A 26307-nucleotide genomic window follows, 5' to 3' on the forward strand; every position below is an offset into this window, starting at 1 on the left:
GTCTTCTTTTAGCTAAGAAACAGATTGAATGTGTCCCAAACCAAATGATACAAAGTTTCATGAAATATTTACCCTTCCTACATGAAATACATCCTAGTATTTTCTGTTTTGTTCTATTTCATGCTTGTTATCACTCCCAAAATTAATGTCATTGCCCACTAGTGGACTGTGTCTTGGAGTTTGAAAAACTATGTAGAAGGCCTGCTTTTGTATACCTAAAACATATCAGTGAAAACAGAATGGAAAATGTTGAAGCTTATGCCTTAAAAATGCTGAACACAGCTGTGATGAACTTCTCTCAAAATGACAAGAAGAACATTTCTGCTTACTTTGAGGACAGACTTGGCTCACTTCTGAACCCCTGTCCTTTTGGCTAATTCCCATACATCTTCCATCCCCACCTGTGATACCTTGTCCTCTGGAAGCCTTTCCTGAACCTCTGAATCAGGACTTGGTTCCCTTCTACATGCTCTCGAAGCACCCAGGAAATCATCTACATAAAGTGCTTAGCACAGCAAATGGCCCATAGTGACCAGTCAATGTTAGAATATATTGCCATAGTTTGTTTACTTTTCGATTTTTCCAATAGATTGTACACTCTTAAGGAATTCTCGCCCACAGGGGAAAAAGTTTCAGGATGACAATGATTCTGCTTGTGCAGATATTTAAATCACCAGATTGAGATTTTTTTTCTTTTAACACTTAGCACCCAGTCCTTTAGGTGTTACAAGGTTAAAAAAAGAAAAACCCAAAAGGCATGTTCTTGGCATCAGCTAACACTCCAGTTAAAGGCGAAAAGAGCTAGGCCAGGTGTGGTGGCTCGTGTCTTTAATCTCAGCACTCTGGGAGGCCAAGGCGGGCAGATCACTTGAGCCCAGGAGTTAGAGAATAGCCTGGACAACATGACAAAACACCATCTCTACAAAGTGCCCAAATTTACCAGGGCATGGAGGCATGCAACTGTGGTCCCAGCTACTCAGGAGGCTGAGGCCAGAGGATCCCTTGAGCCTCAGAGGTGGAGGCTGCCATGAGCTCAGATTGTGTCACTGCACTCCAGCCTGGGCGACAGAGCGATACCCCATGAAAAAAAAGCAAAGAGTCAAAGAGCAGACCTCTGACTGTCTTGTCCTCTTTCCCTCCTAGTTGTTCATGAATTAAGTACCCAGTGAGGAGACAGTTGTCAAGGTATAGGTGAGCTTCCAGTGCAAGCTGAGTGCTGTGAGTTCATGGGCAGGTAAAACTCTCTGAAATGCTGGAGAGAACCTGAACGGCACTTGTATCCATTGGTAGAGAAACCTTTTAAAGGGTTCCTCCTGTTCTTAGAAAAGGATCGAACGCCTTCATATGACTTAAAGGTAGGGCAACTCTACAGGGCAGTTTGCCCAGGACAATCTGGGTTTGTACCTGTTACCCAAGCTTAGTGATTAATAACATGCTCTTTCACTCTATGAACAGTCCCCACCTGGAGGATAATGCATATGGTTCACCTGCTTACAGGCCCTGTGTGATCTGGCACAGCTGACCCCTCCAGCTCTACCCCTCAATAGCCCACACACCAGCACATGCTCCTTTCTCACAGCATCACTGCTATCAGAGATCACAATTTTCTTCACTCCAAGAAGTTCACTGGTTAAGGTCATATGGCAAATTAGGACGAGGAGAAGAGGTTTAAATGGAAGCTGCGATGCTTACCCTGCTCATTTCCACTCACCTGCAAGGCTTAGACTCGACTGCACTGGGATTCCAGGCTCAAATGCTACAGGGCCATTCTACAAACACTGTTCCTACCTCCCAGAACCCCCTGTCTGGCTCACTGCCACTTCCCCTTCAGGTCTCAGCTGAGCCATCACTGAGAGCTCTGGGACACCCCAAATCTAGCTGCACGCATAACACCGTGTGTGTCCCCTAGTGAAACACTTACACCATCTTTCTGCACATATTTATTCAGAACTCGGTATGTGCCAGGCCCTGTTAGAGTGGCTGGGGACACATCTAGGTACAAAATGCCAGCCCTCATGAAATTTCATGCTAGAGGAAAAAAGAGACAGAAAGGAAACTAATAAATATAAAGTAGAGTTGCATGACATTATAAACGGATATATAATAGTACAAATATCTCATGAATTCATCACAATTCATTATAATTTCCTATTTGCCTGACCACATCTCCCTGCGGGTTTTGTAGCACGGTGTGTGATCTGAGGCTTGCAACAAAGGCCTGGTGAATTCATCAATAGCAGTTTCCCTTTCCATTCTCTCCATTGTCCTGGGAACTTGTCCTGCTCTGATAACATACAAAAGATAATTGTATCTGTAACTAACCTTCTAAAAAGTATCTGTCCCACACATTCAGGATTATTAACACTGATGCCATGTTCGCTTTATTCTCAACAACTATTCATTTCTGAATCATAAGGTTCCTCACGGAGGTGGAGATAACCATACCTACAGAGACATTTTGTTTATGTTTTAGGGACTGTCCTTTCCATGGTTTCCCTAGTCCCTTAGGTGCTGTGTAAGTTGTATTTCCTCCATTAATTCTTCACTAGAAAAACGTGCATATGCTCAAGCTGTGATAGGAAATAAACAATGAACTCAGGAGTAGCATCTGCCCAGAGATCCCTGCCATTGGACGTTCGATGATTGGGTAAAAAGTTAACTCATCAGTACCTTACACCTATTAGAAAGGCTACTATAAAAAAAGATTTTTTAAAAAGGCCAGGTGCAGTGGCTCATGCCTGTAATCCCAGCACTTTGGGAGGCCAAGGTGGGTGGATCATGAGGTCAAGAGATCGAGACCATCCTGGCCAACATGGTGAAACCCCATCTCTACTAAAAATACAAAAATTAGCTGGGTGTGGTGGCGTGCACCTGTAGTCCCAGCTACTTAGGAGGCCGAGGCAGGAGAATTGCTTGAACCTGGGAGAATTGCTTAAACCTGGGAGGCGGAACCAGTGAGCTGAGATCGTGCCACTGCACTCCAGCCTGGCGACAGAGTGAGACTCCATCTCAAAATAACCAAAAAAAGACAGCATTGCTGAGAATGTGGAATATTTGGGACCCTTTCTACCATTGGTGGGAAGGTAAAATGGTCCAGTCACTGTGGAAAACAGTAAGACAGTTCCTCAAAAAATTAAACATAGAATTACCCTATGACTCCACAATTCTACTTCTGGGTATATACAGACCAAAGAATTGAACGCAGGATCTCAAACAGATATTTGCATGTTCCTCTTCATGGCAGCATTATTCACAATAGTCAAAAGTTAGAAGCAACCATCAACAGATGCAAGGATAAGCAAAATGTGGTATATCCATAAATGGAATACTATTCAGACTTAAAAAGGAAGGAAGTCCTGTCCAATGCTGTCACATGGATACAGCTTGAGGCTAAGTGAAATAAGACAGTTACAAAAGGATGGATACGGTATTCTGCTTATGTGAGGTCCCTAGAACAGTCAAAATCTTAGAGACAGGAAGTAGAAGGGTGGCTTCCAGGGCCTGAGGGGAGACAGGGATGAGGAACTAGTGTTCCATGGGGACAGAGTTTCAGTTTTAGGAGATGAGAAGAATTCTGTGGATGGATGATGGCAATGGTCACACAACAATGTGAATATACGTAATGTCCCTGAACTGTACACTAGAAAATAGTTATGAAGTTAAATGTTAAGTTATGTGTATTTTAACACAATAAAAAAGTTAATTGGTAGGTCACCTGGGACTGTGGTTTAAAGCAAATGCTTGATGGTTAGACTAATCTGGATGGTCCAGCTAACCTGACTCTACCCCTTACCGGTTATAAGGCCTGGACAAGGGGCTCTACCCCTTGAGCCTCAGTTTCCTCATCTGAAAAATTAGAATAATAATAATATCTAATTTATATGAAGGCTTTTGGAGGTTAAATGAGGTAGTAATGCCTCTTACATATAAATAAAATTCTGAGTATAATCTATGGCACATAAATTCTAAATAATAATGACTCAAAACCATATATCATTGGTTTTGTTAATGCTGATTATTATTATAATTAATACTATTAGCTTAATTCAAAAGCTAACATCAACCTACAGCAACCTGCAGAAAGATGTCCTGCCAAATATTTGCTAATTTAATCCAGGAGCAAAAATCTAGGATTCTGGGCTTGAGTGAGCTTTCCTAATTTCTAAAACTCTGATGCTCATTTTGTCCCCAAGAATGTGTTTAGGTGACAGAGCAATCAGAATTTGACATGTATAAATGCTTGGCATGTTAAAATAATGAAAGATATTTTCACCATTGTAAGGAAACACCTTTTCATCCATCTCTCTGGTTTAACATCACGTTTTTCTATAGCTTCTCATGATTTCTTCCTTAACAACTGGAATAGGTGTGAAAAAGCTAAACTGAACACATAGCTACTTAGAAATGAGCTGCTTAAAGTGTTAAAATAAGAGAAACAGCAAGCATGAGTTTAATGCTATGCATGCCGTCACAATACTTATTTCCCTATTTTAAATTACAGAGTACACACACACATACACACATATATACACACACACAGGCGGAATCACATCTATATTGCTGAGATTTTTCATTGTATAACCATATATCATTTTAAATGATTTGAGGCAAATTATTAAATAAAAATGAAAGACTGAACTCCATAAAAAGGAAATCACCTGAAATCAAATATAACCTTGCTAACGAACCATCACATTAGCAACATTTTTAGGTGCAACAACATAATCAGCCCCTCTAAGACATCAAATGCATTAAAAACAGGAAGCACTAACTCTAATTCCTAATTTCAAGACAGGCAAATATACCGTTATTACATCACACGTTCTAAGGAGATTTGTCTGCGTGGGTCTGCTTCTGAATCCCTGAAGTTACATACTTGTACCACAAGCTCATACTCTTGAAAGAAAATTCTGGACCCAGTCCACATAGAATTTTGGTCAAAACATCTAATTCATTACAGAGAAGAATTTAGTCTTTTCCACAGAAGAGACAGCATGTGTTAGAATGAGAATACTTTATAGAAATGACCAATGACAAGCCAGCTATGTAAGCGGGGCCTCTGATGCTTGGTGTTAGCAAGAGACAGACAGTATTATTGTTGAAAGGGATCTTTGAGATTATAGAAAGGGCTGAGGTGTGAATAATCGAACACCATCCCCTTAATGCCTGAAGGAGAAGTGAGACAGCAAAACAAATCAAAGTTCCAGGAGTTGCACCGTGTATGGTAAGCGCAGACGCAGAGGACATTTCTGCAGGAGAACAGAGGTAGAAGTTTGCTCAAGTAACAGTTGCCACCCTGAGGCACCACAGCACAAGACAACAGCGGAAGTGAACATGACAACGCGGATGGTGGGTGAAAAGAGTCTTGCCTGGATACTGACATTTTTAAAGTATAGAAGAAAATCGCAGGCCACTGAAACAGAGGCTGACGGTGCCCAGCAGGTTACTCTTGAAATCAGAAACAAAAGTTCATGAGAGACAAGAAGGCAGAAACAACAAAAAAAACTGAGAGTGGATCGCTAACTTGCAGGAGCTGTGCAGCTGAGGCTTTGCAGGTTTTAGAAGCTCTCCCTACGCCACGTCTTTAAATATATGTATGTTCAGTCAGCAGAAGGAAGGGACTAATAAGAGCCTTCTGTGGTAGGCACCTGCATCAAACAATGGCACTGATCTCAGAGGGATTTTAAACAGCTGTGCATAAACTTCAAAAGTAATTTGCAACCATATTGGTAAATGTCACCCTTCTTCCCACTAGACACAGCACTTTTAAAAGAGATTAAGCATCCGCAGTAAGCCTGCCATTTTACAAGCGTTACCGAAGATAAGTTAGGGGAAAAAATGAAGATGATGATTCACAAGGTCGGGGTGTGGGGTGGGGTAGGGGACCCAGGACCTTAAGAATAGGGCTTGTCTGTCACACAGCCTCGGGCAGGAAGGGCCCAGTGGGGACCGTGGCTTCTAGGGAGCAAACTAAGGGAAAAGAACAATGGAGTGGACCCTCCAGGCTTCCTGCATCTCTCACGGAGCCTCCCGAATCCCAATGGTTTAGAATTTTCTTTGGCAAAAGAAAAGGACAAAGAGGCCGGAGTTGACAGAAAGCATGGGTGGACTCCTCAGATCTTGTAGGTGGTTCTCAAAAGAATTCAACAGGCTTGAGGTGTGTTCTGAAAGAGCAACTGGAACGTCAAGGACTTGGACACCAGGAACAGATGGTTCACTTCCCCACGGGCAGGGAAAGGGCACGGAGTGCTCTCTCTTCGCTCCACCTTCTCCAGCCTAGTCCCCTTCAGCCTGTGCCACTCCTGAATCATCTTTTATTAGCACCACGTCCAGCCCGCAGACGGGCAGGACAGCCCAGGGGACGAGGCCGTTCTGTGGCGCTCTCCAGGCAGGAATGACCGGAGTCTACCAATCCAGCCAGCCCGTGGACCTCTCTTCATGCCCACTGGGGAGCGCCCACGCCTGTAGCATTCCACAGTCACTCTCCCATTGATAACGGCGGCTCTCGAAAATCCAATACCACAAGATACTTTATTGCACAAATTTTGCTTGGTTAACCTGGCCCTCAAAGATGGAGAATAACCTCACTTGAGGCTACAGGAATGAGCACCCAGACCTTTTTTTTTTTTTTTTTTTTTTTTTGGTATCTTTCAAAGACCTGCCTTCCCCTCCCCCAGGCCCTTGACAAGAAACTTGGCTTGTTTAGAAGCCTGAGCAATGGCACCCGCGTCCGTGTTCCAATACATTCCCAGAAAACGGGGTATGCTCCCCTGTGGACAGGATACCATCTCCAAAAAACACCTTTCCTCACGCGTTTTTTACCAAGAATATAAAAACTTTCCACCTTCCTCCCTCCCCGCAGGCCCCCTTTCGTTCAGGTGAGAAGGAAAAGAGAGAGGAAAGGAGGAAGCGCCCCCAGGCCGGCGGCCCCCACCCGGCTAAGGTCGCCAGCCTCCCGCATCCCATGCAACCCGCGCCCCAGAAACCCAGCGGGGAAATGCCCCCCGGTGCGCTCCTGCTCCCTCTTGGTTCCATTTCCTACTCCGCCTGCTCCCCCGGTAGCCCTCACCCCTTCCCGGAGGCTCTCCGAGGGGCCCCGGGTGGCCCTTCCCGCCACGGGTCTCGGCCCCTCCAGCCTGCTCCCTCCTAGCGGCGGCGCGGGGCGCGGGGCCCGGGGCCCTACCTGGAGCGTGCGCGGCGCCGCTGGTGCCCGGTGGCGCGGGGACTGCGCGGGGACTGGCGGGGCTGGCGGGGCTGGCGGGGCTGGCGGGCCCGGCGCACTGCGGGTGCGCCCCGAAGGCGTTGCCGGCCAGGGGGCGCTCGCCAGCCTCTCCGCCAGCCCAGCCTCCTGGGACCCGGCACCCCTGGCCAGGGACGCGCGCTCGGTCCCCCGCCGTGCGCCCCCGGTCGCGCGCCCCAGCTCCTGCTCCCCACCTCCCGCTCCCCACCTCCTTACCAGCCACTTGTTGCCCAGCTGCGAACTGGAGCGGGAGGCGGCGGCCGGAGGGCCCAGGACAGCCCCGGGAGGGCGGCGAGGCCGAGCAGGAGCGCCCAGGCTCCGGCCACATTCTCAGCGTCAGGAAAAGGGGCGAGAGACCACATGCCTCCCTCTCGCCAAACTGAAAACGAAACGGCGCTCCAGCAGATTGAGTGGAAAGAGCTGTGTCTGTTTTCTCTGTTTTTTACGCTAGAAAGGTCTTGTAAACATTGCTCCTTTTAAAATGACCTACCCTGGGAAATTTGGGCACACTTCTGTCCTGGGATCATCGTTTCTAGGTGGCTTCTGACCTGGGACTCTGATTTTCTGTATCTGCACATTGTCGTTTTATACACAATTGCCAAGGTGGAACTGTTGTCAACTTCACTCTGCTTGAAGCTGCAAAGGTGATGTTGCCACCGTGCTTGTCATTTTAGGACTTTTTATGCCTTGTGGGTAATACTAATGATGGTCACAATGAGGATAACTGGGGTGGTTTCCTTTCTGTACTCCATGTAACTAATTTCTCATTCAGGCTAGAAAATTGTATGTCTGGTTACTAATACACTTACTGAATGGTTTCCTTGCAATGATGACATCAAATTATTAAAATGTACTTGATTAAGTCTTTTCTTGCTGTAGTGTACGAAGATCAGATGAATCTGAGAAGTAAAACAGTAATTTTTTGTTCTTTTTTCTTTTCTTGTTTTGAGAGAGACATTAAAAACGATTAAAACAAAACCGGCCAGGTGCGGTGACTCACACCTGTAATGTCAGCACTTTGGGAGGATGAGGCAGGTGGATCGCTTGAGGCCAGGAGTTTGAGACCAGCCTGGCCAACACGGCAAAATCCTCTCTCTCCTAAAAATACAAGAATCAACTGGGTGTTGTGTCACCTGCCTGTAATCCCAGCTACTCAGAAGGCTGAAGCTGGAGAATCATTTGAACCTGGGAGGAGGAGGTTGCAGTGAGCCAAGATTGCACCACTGCACCCCAGTCTGAGGGACAGCAAAACTCTGCATCCAAAAACAAAAAACAAAACAAAACAAAAAAACAACAACAAAAAAAAGGTGTAGCAAAAGCCCAAAGTTGAATTAGCAGCCTTCTGATCATGGGAGTATAGAATGTCAGCTAAAAAGGACCTCCGCGGATGGCAAGACAGATGAAAACTGAGGCCCAGAAGTGTTTCATGACTTGATTAGATCACTCAGGTGTGCACTGGGAAATGAGTTATCATGATGCCCCTAATCTATATGAACCCAATAAAGCCAACACACACACACCTTTTAAGGATAAAACTATATTCCATTAAAATTAGCCCCACATTTGTCAATATCCAACAGCATTGGACTGACCCTCAGGCCAGAGGCTGTAGCTCTTGGAAGATCCTAGCCAGGAGGCTCAAGAGTGGCCAGTACCTCAGAAGTGCTGGCTCACTCTGACATCAGCAGAACCTGGCATATAGTAGGTGCTCACTGGATATTTGCTATGGAAATTTGGCAGGAAAGTGTGTCTATGTCTGGAAACAAGGAGGCAGAGCCGAAGCAGAGATTCCCAAGCAGATTCTTTCTGCAAACTACAAAACAGAAGCTTCCCTAGCTCAGAGTGCCATCCACCTGGCTCTTTCTGCAATTGTTTTTCAGTGGATCCTGTTACACTGCAAAGAAGAAATGGCAAACTGGTAACAGCTGCTGTGCCTAAAAGATGGTAAGTTCCTCACACCCCATATCTGGGTTTCTCATTGACAATTAGGCACTGAAAGGAAGCTCATATGTCCTGTTAATTTAATCAGTAGTTAGTGGCTTCAGAAAAAGTTTGGTATATACACCAGGTATGAGAAGGACTTTTTTTTTTTTCTTTTTGAGACAGAGTCTTGCTGTGTTGCCTAGGCTGGAGTGCAGTGGCATGATCATAGGTCACTGCAGCCTTGATCCCCCAGGACCCAAGTAATCCTCTCACCTCAGCCTCCCAAACAGCTGGGACTACAGGCACACACCACCATGCCCAAGCTAATATTTAAAAAAGATTTTTTTTTTTGTAGAGATGGAGTCTCACTATGTTGCCCAGACTGGTTTTAAACTCCTGGGCTCAAGTGATGCTCATACCTCAGCTTCCCAAAGTGCTGGGATTATAGGGGTGAACCACCATGCCCAGCCTGTGATGACTCTAGATACACTACTCATATAATATTCATAATCTTATGTGATATGTATCATCATCATCATCTCTCTTTAACAGAAGAGAGTAATGAGGCTTAGAAAGTTTATGCACCTCCCTCAAAATCCCACAATTAATAAAGTACCAGAACCAAGATTCAAACCCAGGTCAGGCTAGAGCCACCATCTCAAGAGCTGCTGAATAATTAATTCTCTTTTTTTTTTTTTTTTTGAGATGGAGTCTTGTTCTGTCACCCAGGCTGGAGTACAGTGGCATAATCTCGGCTCACTGCAACCTCCACCTTCTGGGTTCAAGTGATTCTCCTGCCTCAGCCTCCTGAGTAGCTGGGATTACAGGCATGTGCCACCATGCTCAGTTAATTTTTGTATTTTTAGTAGTGATGGCGTTTCACCATGTTGGCCAGGCTGGTCTCAAACTCCTCACCTCAGGTGATCCGCTCGTCTCGGCCTCCCAAAGTGCTGGGATTACAGGCATAAGCCCCTGCACCCGGCAAGTCTCCATTCTTACATGGTGCACTCAACTTCTCTTTCTTTCTCTTTTGGACAACTGATCTTTGAGGACTCTTGGCTGCTCAGTCGTCCTATAATCGTATAGTCCTACAATAGGAAACCTGTTAACCTGAAGACTGGATCTTTTAAAACAACATCCATCATATATCTAAAAAAATTGGGATTTTTTCATCTTAAAATTTCACCTAAAACAAAAAATTCACGTCTGTTCTGGGTATCCATTAGGTGTAGTGGACACCTCTAGATATTCTTGATGCCAGCATCCTGTAGCCCCGCCACCTCCTTTCCCAGGTCACAGGGTGTTTCTGTTTTCTATCAGACACTGTCTCTTCATTTTATAAACACGGCTGCTCTCAGAAGTTCTCCACACCTTTGTTCCTGGAAGAGGAAATGGCATTTCCTGGAGGGGATGACACGTGGGCGGTGAGGTTCCACTCATTACGTTAAACACACACCAACTTTCAGCTGTGTGCTTCTTTTCCTCTTTCAGGTTCTACCCTGACGTTTCCTGGAATAATGCCGAGGACTGCCTGTCGGGGAGCCGCTTCATTCAGTTCACTTCATCTCGGAAGCACCTGACCCCTGCCTTGGATCCAGCGGCCCTCCTGGGAGCTGAGGAAGGAGGAACTCCCATGTGTCTGCTCCCGGAGCTGCCACAACCCTTTTTCCTGCAACTCGGAACCTGGAAAAAGGAACCCAGGACATCACTTTGCTTTTGTTTTGGACCTAGTTGGTGATTATACTCTCTCTTCCATGGAGACTACCCCTTGCATCCTTCCTTCCATATGAGATTTAGGATAGAAATTAAAAAGAAAACATCTTATTTTGAGTCTTGATTTGGAGAAAGGTAGTATTCGGGGAGAAGCAGGCTATGATACACACAGAAAATTTGAGGACAGAGTTACTTAACAAGGACATTTCTGTCTCTGCAGCAGTCACAGCTTGGAGGAAACCAGTTCGCACTATTTGATGAGGAACTGGGCCACCAAACCACTGATACTTTCCCAAAGGTTTGGCAGAAATTGTTTTTCGAGTGACTCACCAGAGTCCTAGAAGAATCAGCATGGAATTAGAGGACAGTGACCTACCCTAACCAAAGACATGAGCGATGTGTGAAGTCTAGTGTCAATTTATTCAGAAAATATCAAAATTATTTTGGGAGCTATGGGTCAGAGTTGATAGGCACAAACAAATACACAAACAAAAACATAGGTATTTTAAATTTACAGCTTGGATAAGAAAAAGAGAGATGTTGTCATTTCTCTTCTTCAATCCAACTTTAGATTTGGATTAATTAGAAAAATTTGGAAAAAGATAATTAGAAGTCAGAAATTGTTATTGCCAGAAAAGAGCCCTAAACCCTGAAACAAACAAACAAACAAACGAAAAACCGGGCCCTCCTCTTGGGGAGTGATAAACCTCGATTACTGTTGATAGTAAAACTGATATCAACTCTTCCAGTGAAAACCAGTGAAAGGCGAACGTAAACCTTACCCTAGATTAAGGTCTGAAAACTGTTTACAATATATATTTGAAAGTTCCATTATTTAAAATATGTATTAGACATGCTTTGTAATGTTAAGTTACTTTAAAAAATCTTACACAAGGGAGGGGAAGTATGTATTATTCCTTCATTTAAAAAGAGATAATGTGTGAATATTAGTTAATGTTTATCGTACATTTACTACCTGTGTTGAGGCATAGTGTGACACACTTTATTTCAATTATTTAATTTGATTCTAACAACGAATCCCCTGAGCTGGATAATATCCTCTTCGTTTTACAGATGAGACAATTGAGCCTTGGAGGTTAAACAAACGATTTCCTAAGCTCATTCAGCCAATAAGTGGTAGGGGACTGCTTGACACCGGTCCGATTGATCCTCAAATCCATGATTTCTGCCATCATATTCACAGAAACAAGACAAGAGCTGAAATTATAGTCTGACTCTTGAAACAGTCAAAGAATTGTGTATGTTTATGAAAGTTCTGATTAATAAGATATTCTGAGGACAAAAGACATGGATAGATGGGCAATGTGTAGATTAGAATGTATCACAATGTCCACTAAATAATAAAACCATAGAAAATGAAATGTAATCCTTACTGTGTAGAATATTTAGAGTAGATTGTTTTTTCCTGGGTATCAGTCACTATTACACTATACAAGAATGAAATTAAACAAGAAACAGTTCCTTTGGTTATTTTATTTTTTTAAAGGTGGGAGTTATAAAAACAGTATTTGCCATCTGGTTTTAATTATGGCTTTGGAAACTCTATGGGTACAATTTGTTGTCATCGTTGTTGTTACCACTACCAATACAGAGACTCTAATTGTGACATTAGTTTCTAAATCAGATAGTGAATAATTACGTTTTCAATGTTGTCTTAACATAGATACAAGTTAACAGGATATGCTTCTGGTGTGTTTCTGGATTCTAAGGGTAGAACCAACATAAAACTAGTCAGTCCAAGTATTTCTAAAGATCCCCAGACACAGTTCTCCTGGATTTGGGAAGCCTAGAGATATTAGCAGAATAACTATGGCCCAAGTGGGTATAAAATTTTGTCTGAAATTAAAGAGATATTGATTAGATAATCCCCAGAGACTGCTTTTTAGTGATTATCTTCCAGCAGGGTAAAACAACAGCAACCTGAAAACCCAAAAGACCATATGTTTTAATGGCAAGTCCTTCCCAGGAAGAATTAATCAATCTGAGAATTCATCTGTAAATCCAGGAGGAAGAAATCAAGATGAAAACTGTCATATTGATAAATTTGATGGTTGCAATTTCATCGTTTGACATAGTGCAATTGCTTGAGATTTGAAAGGGAACTTACTTTTGAGTAAGTCACTTTATCTGTTTAGATTTGAAAGGCACTTTACTTTAGAGTCAGTCACTCAGTCTCTTTTTTGAAAAGGCAAATGCCACACCTGACCCTCATCATTCCCTTCTCCTTTGTCCATAGCCTGGCTTTATTCTGCCATTCACACACACACACACACACACACACACACACACACACACACATTGGGAAGAGATGTCTCATTTTACAGAAAGTATGCCGGGCTACACAGGATATTCTATCAGGTTTCTTCCAGCTATAAAATTCTGATACTATCAAATTAAAGTACAAATTAGATGTACTACAATTTGCTTCTAGTGATACTCATTGCTAATTTCCTATATTCACTGGCATAAAAAAAATTCAAAGACCCCCTCATAAAAGGCTATACTGGTGGTACCAGGAAACACTGAAAATCATTACTCTCTGTGTTGTGTCCAGCTTTTTTGGCTACATCATCACTTCGACCATTCACTTTTAAAGAAAAACTTCTGTGGAACAAAAATGTAAAGATTTTTCTTTTTTTCTTGGCGGCTTAGCTCAGTGGCCTAATGTGGCTGACTATGTGTGCCTGTTGTGTGAGTCACTTAGACGTGCTTTGTTTCTTGGTCACAGTTTATCCCTCAACGCAAGCATCTCACCCTCAAAATGTGTGTTTGGGACCCAACTGCAAACCTGGAGATGGGTTATTTCTTTCACCTTGGATTGGCTCATCTGCTGTGAGTGGAGCCAAGCTGACACTTCCTTTCCTTTCTCTTCTTTCCTTCCTTTTTCTCTGCCTATCACTAGGTAGAGGCGGCACATAAGAGAGGGAAAGTCATGCACGTGGAGTCCAGCAGATCACCCAGAAGGCAGATGTTCTATCTCCAGTTTACTCATTAAAACAAACAAAACCACACCTGGATTGCCTGGTACTTAAATAAAATGCACTATGATGACTGAAGAAAAATCTCTTATACTTAAGAAATAGTCTTAATAGCTCACATTTGTATTTCTATTAGCTTACAATTCTATTTCTAATATTTGTATAATATTAAAAATAATTTTAAAAATGAACTCATCTTTTCATATCTCTTATGAGAACTTGATGGAGATAAGATGTTTGCAGATCAAAGACACGTAGTATTTGAAATCAGAAAATGGGTTTGTTTTTCTATGCAGATTACAAATGTCATGCATTATTTCACAAACTCTTCTCAAAGTGGTGATTTTAAAATTACTAAAAGGAGGGTCTATTCATATCACCTCCCAGCATTTTTATAGGTAAGATTGATTAGCTATACCCTCTAACACGCTTTGATCCCTATAAGCCTCAAGAAGAGAATGGTGCAATTTGAATTAACCACTACCCGTTATAGAGCATTTACATCACAGTATTTTCCATATATGATCTTATTTAACCCTACAGCAATCCTATGATATGGGGACTGGGCACACATTACAGATGACAGCTTGAGGCTCAGAGAAAGTAAATAACTTACACAAGACCACAAAGCAAGTGAGAGGCAGAGCCAGGATCAGAACCCAGGCAGGCTTCATTAGGAGCCATGCTGAACTCTGTCTAGAGAATTCGGACCACCAACTGCAAAGGCTAAAAGAAAGGGTCGTATTCCACATGTAGATTTCGAGAAACGTTTGTTATTTTTCTTATGATAAAGATTATGTATACACAAACACACACACACACACAACTAGAAATTAGAGAAAAGAAAAAAGATTAGTCAGAATGTCACCACGCACAGACAGATAACATTTTGGTATTTTTAAATATTCATTTATCTATACTTTTTTGAATTATTTTATTTTAAAAATAACTTTTACTGGTTGCCTGATTATAAAGTAATAAATATGAACCATAAATATTTTGAAAAATATAAAACTGTATATAAAAGAAATTTGAAATCATTGCTAATCTCAAAATATAAAGATACCTGTCAGTACTTTGGCATTTTATCCTCCTTGTGGCTGAGGTCACATATCTTGAGACCGAAGCCCATATTTTCTATACCATACAGTTTATAGTTTAGGCCACAACATCATTTTTACAATTGTTTCTTTGGTTTTGACTTGATTTGCTGATGTTCTATTTTTTAGAAAATTGCAGATGTGATTTTTAGACGGCTGATTGGAATGTGCTGGTTGCTGTGAATAGGACAAGCTACTTTGCTTTTTACTGAAGGACAAATATTGTTCCTACACATATAAAAAAACTCAAAGAATGAGTAATGATACTGTTTAAATCTGCCCTTATAACTCCAAAGAATGACTTCAAATTTTCTTTCTTCCAAAGCAACTTTTAAAAGCATTTCCACTGTACAGAGAAAGAAAACCACAAATTCCTTGTTTAATATCTGGGATCACGTGCTTTTAACAAGAGGAAAAGGTCAAGTCTCAGGCAACTGACACGGAACTGCCAGATTAGGTATGTAAATGAAGGAGTTACATCAATTTGGGAGGGCTGCAGAAATGTGGGCTGGATTTTAATCACACTGAGAAAGTTTCTCTTGAGCAAAAGACATGATGGTTGTTCCCCAGAACCTTTCTGTCCTGTCCCTTGCTCTGCCAAGGGAAATAGAAAAGACATAAACATTTAAGAACTTAAAAGGCTTCTCGATAAAACTCAGCTTGGTGCAGCACATTTTAGCTACCATAGCTTTACTCCCAAGCTTCCACCTTTCCTAGGAACGTAGTAAAAACCTGAGCTAAAGAAACCGAACAATAGAAGAACTGAAATTCTTTAAACCTGAGTTCTTGAGGTTATAGTCTTTGTACACTCCATAAAGTCAAAGCTCTAAAAAGATTTTTAAAAAACAAAACCCTTATACCTGTGTCTGTTTCCCCAAACCTCTCTACATTTACTTACCTTTTGCAGACTCACACATTCTCTTTTTCTTGTGATTGCGTTTGGATAGAATGAAGAACCTCTCCCACAGTTCTCAACTTAAATTATTTCTTCTACTTGTTAGCTAGGAAAGAAAATTCAAAAAATTCAATGCTCTACTTTGTAACTCCGTGGACATAGTGAGTCCATTATGTACATCATGAGGAGGGAGTGGAGAAAGTGGAATCCTTATGTAAATTCATACAACTTTGGAAAACGGTTTAGCAGTACCTACTAAAGCTGAGCATATGCAAAACCAGTGACCCAGGCATGTCGTGGGTACATAACCTACAAAAATGTAGACATAGGCACTAAAAGACATCTATACCATGTTCACTGCAGCCCAGTTCATAATCAACCCAGAGTAGAAAAAACGCAAGCATCCACCAACTGGAGACTGCACAATAAAACTGTGGTATTTTCATTAGTAGAAACACGCTACAGCTCGAACACATGCTGAAAACAAAATGTCAAGTAAAAGAAGCTAGGTCCAAAAAAAAAAAAAAGACACACTGTATGATTTTATTTACATTAAATCCAAAAACAGGTAAAATTAGTTCATGCAATGGAAAGTCATGAGAGTAGCTACTGCATCTGGGGAGGCGGGTGGTGGAGTGTCAGGGAAGGAGCACCAGGATGGCTTATGGTGCTACTTTTATGACTTGATGTAGGGGGTAGGTAATAGGTAGGTCCACTTTGTAAAAGTTCACCTAGCTGTGCATTTGTGACTTGCATTCTTTTCTGCATGTGTCAACTCTGGTAAAAAGATTATTTGAAAATCAAGTATGATATTATTATATTTACAAAGCCCTTTCTATGTAGCCAGAAACAGGGTCGGTTTCCCAGGTGACTGAGAATTCGTCAGGAGCTTAGTGAGTGGAGGGCAGGGGACAAGTGTGTTCTTTCTCTCTCCCTCTCTCTCTGCTATTCTGTAAGGTAACAAGTTAGGCTTGGTGACAGTGTCACCTTAAATAAGCCATGCATACTTTCTGAATCCTTTTTTCTTATTTGATGAGTGAAGTGTTAGTTAAAATGGTATCTCCAGTCCTTTCCCATCCTCACTGCTATGATTCAAGCCCCCTCCTTTTCTGTGAGGCTTCCTCTGACCTCTTGATTTCACAGTCACGTTTCTCTCTTCCTCTCTCCTGTTTCCTCCCTCTCCACCCCCATCTCTGTCCCCCCAGACTTGAGTTTGTTTTATATCTCTTCTGGTATCTCCTCTGGTTTCCTGGCACCATGTCTTGCGTAGAGCAAATAATAATGCTTTAAAAAATTATCTGTAAAGGAAAAAGTTCAGTAAAGTGTGAATTTTACATTATAGTTAGTGGTTAAATGCCTTAAACACTTAAAAAGTAGAATTTATCTCAACCTGGGCAAAAGACAGACCATGCCAATTTCTAAATGGAATCCAATAGCAAGAATGCACCAAGAACAAGCAGGAGTGGTGAGGATTTCCTCACTCTGTCCCTCAGAGGTGGCGCGTCTCATCTGTGAGATGAAAGTGTCATCACGTCACTGACACAAAGTGTAAGTACAGGGAACATAATCATCTGGGAGATTTTAATTTGAGTTAATAAAAGATAAGATGTTAAGGCTAAAAGTCTTGGGGCTTGACAAAGAATATTTAAAAGGAGGGTTGGTGGATAAAGAAACTGTGGTACATTTATATGTTGGAAGACTACTCAGCCATAAAAAGGAATGAATTAACAGCATTTGCAGTGACCTGGATGAGATTGGAGACTGTTATTCTAAGTGAAGTAATTCAGGAATGGAAAACCAAACATCGTGTGTTTTCACTGATATGTGGGAGCTAAGCTGTGAGGATGCAAAGGCCTAAGGATGATACTACGGACTTTGGGGACTTAGGGGGAAGGTGAGGGGGGGCGAGGGATAAAAGACTGGAAATATGGTGCAATGTATACTGCTTGGGTGATGGGTGCACCAAAATCTCACAAATCACCACTAAAGAACTTACTCCTGTAACCAAACACCACCTGTACCCCAAAAGCTTATGGAAAAATAAATAAAAGAGGGTTGGATGATAAGAATTTGTCATCTTGTTTTCTGAATTGTTCCATTGTACTTAATTGTACTTCTTTCCTTAAAGAGTTGAAAATATTCCTAAACTGCTGGAGGATACGCCTCTGATAGCTTCAGACAAATATCCTCTTCATTATTGTCTTGCCACATTTGTCTTTGCTCACGGAGAACCGTTCTGATCTGCGGTTTAGCCCCCCAAGTGATTGAACAATATCGGTGATCTGAGGCAGACCCTCCGTGACGGACGACACATGAGTCTTTTGCATGCTTTTGCATCATGCACTGATTACCCAGACAAAACTGAGTTTGTAAAGCTGCTAAATCCAGGATCGAGTGCTGGGATAGGAGATATTCAAGGAGAAAGCATCCCGAGGGTCTCATCCCTCAGTAGCCAGCTGTGCCCAGAGCAGAGGGGGGCACAGGGTGACAGAGTGAGGCAGGCAGAGGAAGCCGCACGTGGCCAGGTGGGAATGGACATCAGGCTCCTGACTCCTCTCCTCATCCAGCTGCACCTTCAGCTTTTCACTGGCAGACACCTGTGGCTGCTGAGTTACCTTCCCCTCCAGCGAGTCAACTGGCAATTATCTTAGGGTCCTAAGGATATTTCTGGTGTTGCTGAGAAAGTCAGAGAAATAGAGGAAAATGTCAAGCTATGCTTTTGGAAAAGCATAGATGTTAACTTGTTTGGCTTCTCACTCTCAGCCTTAAAGAAACATGATCACCTTCTTCCTCACCTGTAATGGCAACAAATCCTCGTAACAAACGCCTTCCACTGATACTTGAAGAACATGCTCACATAGTAAGTGCTGGTTAGTTTGTACAACACACCTCTGCTGTATTTATCTACCTCACAGGTGAGAATGAGTTGAAATAAAACGTGGAAGTTCCTAAGAAGCACTCAATATTGTCCCTCCCCGCCCCTTTTCTGCTGTTACCTGCTCTGTGAGCAAGGGAACAGGGCAGTGTGCTGTGGTGGCCGATGGTGGACTTCAGAGTCCTAGAACTCCAGATTCATGATCATGACATGTCTGGGCTCCATCATCTCTCTGGGCTTCAGTTTCCTCTGCTGTATAACAAAGCAATGGACGAGATAACATTTCTTTCCATTTAACAAATCCATAAAGTGCAAAAGAACCTAACTCTGACAAATATTTGTATAATATTTTTACTCCAGATCAGGATACGTGATTTTTATTGAGCTGAGATGGATTGACTAAAAATTACATCTTCAGCTCACTCTAATTTATTGCCTTAGAAGAAGGATTAAGTGAGATATTTCCATTTCTAGTGACAGGTGGCTGGCACTTTGAAATCTTCCATTTCATTACTCACCTTAATGTTTTCACTAAAACACATGTGGTTTTCAAACACAGGAAGGAAAACATGGCAACCTGTGGTTACAATTTCCACTAGAAAATAGAAAAGGTGTAGTTCAGAAAGAATGTTTGTGGGGTGTTCCTTTTTTACTTTAAACATGAAAACCCATGTCAGAAGAGTGTTCTCTTGAGAAGAACACTGTTAATTGTTGCAATTTTCAAAAGCTGATGAGAATGGGGCCCAATGGCATCTATTGTTGCAATCAGAGCAGTTGTGGTTGAGGAACTGCGAAGGCTTTAGTGCCAGGGAGATTTTCAATCTTCTACCGTGTCTTCAAGCGGCCCCTCTCTTCTCTTTTCATTCAAATTCTGGGAAGCCTAAAGAAAATATCATTTCAGGCAGTCCTTCTCATACCCAAGTAGCTCCAAGAATCCCTTTTCAGATCCCATCTTGAAGCAAAGTAGCTTGTTCAAATAGCTCTTCCTCTGTAGCATTTACTTCACAGTTATTTTCAGCCACTGGTTCTGTAGTTTGCTGTAATCAATTGAATTTACCTGATACTTTAATTAATTATTCTATAAATATTTGGAGAGCGCCAACTAAGTTTACGACATGAGCTCACATCTGAGTTAATTGATTAATCAGAAAGAAATGCAAAACACAAAAGAAAAACGCCTTTTAATTTTCTCCATTGTAAACATCTACAACTGTTAGAGATATGGAGTAAGTTTTAAGTAAATTCTAGTTTCACAACAGACTGCTGTTTGAACTTTGGAAGTCCTCTTTCCAGGAGGCAAGGGTACCTAGCAGGAGCGGGTGGGAAATCACTCCAATGAATGTTATATATTGGTTCAAGAAACCAGCTGTTCAACCTGCAAGAGAAAAACGTGTTAACAGAGTAAAACACACAGTGTAGTTTAGATTTGTTTCCTTCTAATTGCTTTACTGATGACAATCAAATAAGAATGTGAGTAGAGCACTTCAGTGTATCAATAAAAACAGATGCAAGTTATTTTCACGTGCAAGTTCAGTTTTAGAGGGAAGAACTGCAGCATACGTAGAACAGGAAAGCTGGAGTCAGCTGTTCTGTATCAAACTCTTATCTGCCAGACAGCAAGATCTTGTTGTATGTATTTATACACAAGCACAAATGTGCATGGTGAAACATGCATTTGTATCAATACAGGATGGCACTGGGGAGGACTCCTGATGGGAGGGAGGACTCCTCCAGTACTTGTTCCACTGCAGCCTGCCCTCAGCACAAGCAGCCAGAAAGAAAGATTCCCTAACAGCAGAGTCATACCTGCCACTCTGCCCCAGGCCCCAGGGCTTCCTTTTCCCAACAGGACCTGCCCAGCCCCCATGCCCCAGATCCATCTCTGATTCATCTTCCCCACTCAACTCCGGCTGCATCAGCCCCTGTTTGCTTCTTAGCATGCCAGCAGGCTGGAGCCCAGGGCACAAGGCCTCCTTCAGGTTTGGCCTGAACATCAGTTTCTCTAGGATGAGTTCCCTGATCACTCTGTTTTAAATTTCAGTCCCTCTGTAACCCCTGTCCACATATACACTCTAGACCCTATGCTCTACTTCTCTGTCTCCCTCCCCATCCCTCTTCCCAGCTGGCTTCACCTTTCTGGAATAGAAACTCTATGCAAGCAGGGATTTTCCTCCTATATCACTTATTATTGTATCCCAACAACTAGAGAGTACTTGGCACATAGTAGGCATTCAAACAACGTTTGTTAAATGAATTGCATGAATTAAATGTAACTAATCACAATATATGTACAGATATATGAAATCATTCACTTACTTATGCAGAAGAATTGGGTCGCGATGGATTTAATTAGTCCTTTCACATCTTAAGAAGTATTTAATTCATTTACAAATAAAAACAAAGAGCAAATTCTTTACCTCAAGTGGAATATCCTCTTTCTGACAGTTGGAATCAAATTGCCTCCATGAACATAAGTCATAACACGGTGGGCATCTTTCTTTATTCATTGGTCATGATTCTAGCAGTGTGGAGTCCAAGTTGAGGAGTCTCTATTTTCCAGATAGGGTGCCGCAATGGTTTTCTACAGGTGCTGTAACAAACCACTACAAACTAAGTAGCTTAGAACCAAAACGTACTGATGCACAGTTCTGTAGGTCAGAAGTCCAGGCTCACTCAATTGGCTTCTTCAAGTTTCACAAGGCAGAACATGAAGTTGCTGGCTGGCCTGGGCTCCTACTGGGAGGCTCCAGCAAGGTGGGAGGAAGGGTCCCTTCAGTGTCCTGAGCAGCACTGTGGCTGCCTCCCTCCCTTGGTCAGAGAAGAAACATTTTAAGAAGTGACACAGATGGCACTCATGCCTTATGGATAAATCCTGCTTTGGGACTTTGGTGCTGCCACTGCAGACACCTCGTGTAAATGAATGGCTGAGGAAGAACCCCTTCCACATGATGCTGAGTGAGAGGAGCTGGTCACAGAAGAAGAGCACAGACCCTGTGATTCCATTGCCTCAAATACTAGAGCAGGCAGGACCTGTCTGCGGTGGTCAAAATTAGATTTGTGGATTCCAGGGTCAGAGGGTCGGGGACAGAGGCTGACTACACAGGGACATGAGACACCTTTCTGGCAAGATGAAAAATATTTTGTATCTTTTTGAAAAAGTTATTTATTTACTTAAATTAGTGAACTTTTAATTTTAATATAATTATATATATTTACGGTATACAACATATTATGACATTTGTGCACCTTGTGGCATGGATCAAGCTAACTAATGTATGCATTACCTCACATATTTATGGTTGATTTACGGTGAGAATACTTGAAATCTACTCTCTTAGCAATTTCAAGTAATAACAATACATTGTGATTAACTAGAGTCACAATGCTGTACAATGGATCCCTGTACAATGGATCCCATTTCACACAACGCTGTACAATGGATCCCTTGAAGGAGTCCTTCCCTCTGTGTGAAATTTGGAATCCTTTGACCAACACCTCCCTGTCTTCCCCCCCCCCCGCCCCCCTGCCCACTGCCACCGGTTTTCTATGTCTTGAGTGGGGTAGCGGTTACATGATACATGTTTGGAAAAAATCATTGACTTGTACAATTACAATGTGTGAATTACATTGTAGGCAAATTATTCCTTAACATAATTGACAAAAATAGTAAAATTAATAAAGCAATGTAAATAATACACCTAATTTTAAACAGAAAAAAAGATGAGAGACATCACTCCAGCATATTTTAGGAGGTCATTTAATATGAGATCTATCCTCGTAACAAATTTCTAAGTGCACAGTTCCGTGTTGTTAACTACAGGCCCAATGTTATGTAGTGGGTCTCTAGAATGCAATCCGATTTCCTCAACCCCCGTAGTCTGTGCTATACAAGGGAGTTCTCTGTAGAGTCATTTACCTCGCTTATTTGGTTGGTAAATTACCACCTGTTCCTGCTGATGAGTTTGCAGAGAAATTCACAGATGTTGCTGAGATCTTCAGCCTCGCCATGTTGGTTTTGAACAGTGACTGGTTTTGCTTTTTGAGAAGAAAACACTTGCTCGCACAGCGCCCTTTGAAGGAGACACTGTAAGGTCAAAATTCTTTTCCTGGCTGCCTCAAGCTACTGAGTGAGATCGTATTTCACTGTACACTTTTTTCCTTTCTAACTAATAGAGACATGCAAACTGTGGGGAGATGGTAAATATGTTAGATTTTCTTCCATTTGCAGACAAAAACAACTCTTTAACTGAGGCTATTATGTTTCTGATGTGCTTTTTAAGTTGCTATTTTGATGTAGGTTAAAAAAAGACATTTGATCATGTCACTTAAGTATTTTTTCTAACTTGTACAAAGCTTCCTGTGTAATAGAAACATCATCACAATGCTATCAAAGACAATGAGCTTATCAATGAGTGTCAGGGATTTTGCTACCTTTTGGAGTTTTTATCAGTTGTATGCTCTCTGCCTTAATCTAATTTAGTATTAAAATGCTTTTTTCAATAATTAGTTGTAGGAAATCTAAACTTGTGAGTTTATATATTTTTTTTCTCTCGGTACTATAATTCTGGAGTTAGTGATGTAATAGAATCATAATGGTAATTTACTAAAAGCTTAAATCACTGAATCTCAAAGAATTAAACTCCAAGCTGAATGGAAAAATCAAAATAAAAGTTACTGTGTATTTCAAGATTATTTGAGGGATTTTTAAAATGAGAAGCTAGAAAGCAGATATCTCAAGCTATTCAAGTAGAATTATGTGAAACAAATAAATAACTTTCAGTATACCTTTTCTTTTTAAGTCAGAGAAGCAGAGAAACTAAATCCATGGACATTGGATAGGTCATCTTTAAACGATAACTCAGAATTTACGTTTCCTACCGAAATTTAAAGATTTAATAAAGATATTTAAATTCCAACTAAAATTATTTCTGTAGGCAGAGCCTATCACAATTGCTGAAATTATAGCTAGGAAATTAGTAAATGCCCTATCACACAGTTATTTATCTTTCCATTTTTTTGATGATATGGAAAATGAAACTTTTTAATCTTTAAGTTTCCATTAAGTGATTGCATATTATAGAACTTTTATAAGCATGATTCTTACATTAGACTATAAGGTAGATATTATATCTTCGTTTTACAGAAAAAACTGAGGATCAGAAAGTACACACGATTTGCAAAAATCATGGGTGAGTAGATGTCAGAGTATAGATTTGAAAGCAGTGTTGACTTTAAGCCTGTGCCTCTGGTAACCTTCCCATGATACACAGTCACCATTCAAAGAATATTTGTTGAGTGAGTGATTTTTTTTTAACAGGATCAAAAATATAAAACAAGAAGGAAGAGGTATGAAGCAGCTATCTGAATCCACCCTTCCACTGCAGATTTTAAAGCCTTTTTCCTTTTCCATCTTGCCTGCCTAATTTATCATTTTAACACATTGATATATTCAGTGACTAATCCTTTACTGTCTTGTAAACATGTTAGAAGCATTTTCTAGGTCCTAGAATTGAAAAGTAATGATTACTTAAAAAAAAAAATCAGTGACTTCTTTCAGGAAAATCCACTGGTATCCAGGCTGGTGGATTCAGGCTCCGAAGTAAGGTCTTGCCTTTCGTCTTCTTTGCTTTCTTCTCTAAAACATTTTTTTCAAATTGAGAAATTTTAAAAACGGTATCTATTTATGGTGCACGATATGATGTTTTGAAATATGTGTATAGTGTGGAATGGCTACATCAAGCTAATTAACATATACATTACCTCAAATGATTTTCATTTGTTTGTAGTGAATATTTAAAATCTACTCTCTGAGCAATTTTCAAGTATACAACACATAGAATCACCATGTTGTAGAACGGGTACATTGAACTTGTTCCTCCTGTCGAACTGAGATTTTGTATGCTTTGACCATCAATTCCCTATTTCCCCCCCCCCCCCACCTCCAGTCCCTGGTAACCACCATTCTACTCTCTGCATCTATAAGTTTGACATCTTTATGTTCCACATCATGAGATGGTTTGGGATAATGTGGTGTAGCTCTTCCTCTGCCTGGCTTATTTCACTTAGCATAATGTCCTCCAGGTTTATTCATGTTGCCAAGAATGATAGATTTTTCTTTTCTTTAAGGCTTTACTTATACCACATTTTCTTTATCATTTATCCCTTGATGGACTCAGGTTATTCCATATCTTGGCTATTGTGAATATTGCTATAGTGAATATGGGAGTGCATATTGCTCTCTGACATCCCAATTTTATTTTATTTCCTCTTCTTTTAAGCATTAAAGCTCCCACCTTCACTTTTTATTATTCAAAAGAATTGTGAGTAGCAGTTGTGTGGTTCAAGAGTGCACTGCAGTCTTCCTTGTATTCATCTACATTATCCGAGATGCTTTATTAGTTCTGGTCTGCAAGCTTCAAGGCTTATTGATAGTGTGTGTCACCAAATAGCCAATAAGACCTTATGGCTTGTAGAATAAACATTCAGACTTCTTATTTTGGTCTTTATCATCCTTCAGAGTATAGTCCCAGTCTATTTCTCTAAATTTATCTCTATTTCCATAAATATTCTCTATCCTAAACTCGTTGCCTAATTAATTCGTGAACATGCCACGTGCATTTCCATGCTGCACGTTTGCTAAAACCAGTCCTCAGCCTGGAATTCCCTTTCTACCCCTCTGCCAATACAATCCTTTTTTTGCACACCCGATTCACGTTCCACCTCCTCCCTAAAGATAGTATTTTTTTTCTTTGTGCCATTTATTTAGTTTTCAGAATATGCAATTTATATTGTTATTATTATAGCTTTTGCTCTTGGATCTTTTTTTCTATAAAAATATTTATTTATTTTTATGGATACACCATAGCTGTACATATTTTTAGGGTACATTTGATAATTTGATACATTCATATAATCAAATCAGGGTAATTGGGATATCCAGCATCTTAAATATTTATCTTTATGCTAGGAATGTTCAAATTATTATCTTCTAGCTATTTTGAAATATGCAATCACTTGGTGTTAATTATAGTTAACCTACTGATATATCAAACACCAGGTCTTATTTCTTCTAAGTGTATATTTGTATCTGATATGGTTTGGCTCTGTGTCTCTGGCCAAATCTCATGTAAAACTGTAATCCCCACATGTTGAAGGAAGGGCCTGATGAGAGGCAATTGAGTCATGGGGGCAGACTTCTCCCTTGCTGTTCTCATGATGAAATTCTCATGAGATCTGGTTGTTTCAAGGTGTGCAGCCCTTCCCCCTTTGAGCTCTTTCTCTTCTGCCACCATGTGAAGACGTGCCTGCTTCCCCTTCACCTTTCTACCATGATTGTAAGTTTCCTGAGGCCTCCCAGCCATGCCTCCTGTACAGCCTATAGAACTGTGAGTCAATTAAACCTCCTTCCTTTATAAATTACCCCATCTCAGGTAGTTCTTTATAGCAGTGTGAGAACGGACTAGTATCGTACCCATTAATCAACCTCTCTTCAGCCCCTCAGCTCCCTACCCTGTTTTATCATTTGTACTGTAAGCCTTGCAAGCAGTTCTCTATTTTTTTTC

At 41.2% G+C, this 26307-nt stretch overlaps 1 protein-coding gene across 2 annotated transcripts in view; it reads right to left on the bottom strand.

Moving 5' to 3' along the window:
• The window catches only part of PRKCQ (protein kinase C theta), a 143106-nt gene extending 135503 nt beyond the window's left edge, over nucleotides 1-7603 (bottom strand). Inside the window, exon 1 of one of the 2 annotated variants that reach the window (XM_008002207.3) lies at nucleotides 7457-7603. The gene's annotated coding sequence lies outside the window, so the exon portion shown is untranslated. Of the gene's footprint in view, nucleotides 1-7183; nucleotides 7306-7456 lie in introns of those variants that run through there. The other variant, XM_008002206.3, reaches the window with a different exon arrangement.
• Nucleotides 7604-26307: the final 18704 nt, after the last annotated feature.

The sequence above is a fragment of the Chlorocebus sabaeus genome, chromosome 9 (assembly GCF_047675955.1).
Source record: "Chlorocebus sabaeus isolate Y175 chromosome 9, mChlSab1.0.hap1, whole genome shotgun sequence".
NCBI classification, from domain to species: Eukaryota; Metazoa; Chordata; class Mammalia; order Primates; family Cercopithecidae; genus Chlorocebus; species Chlorocebus sabaeus.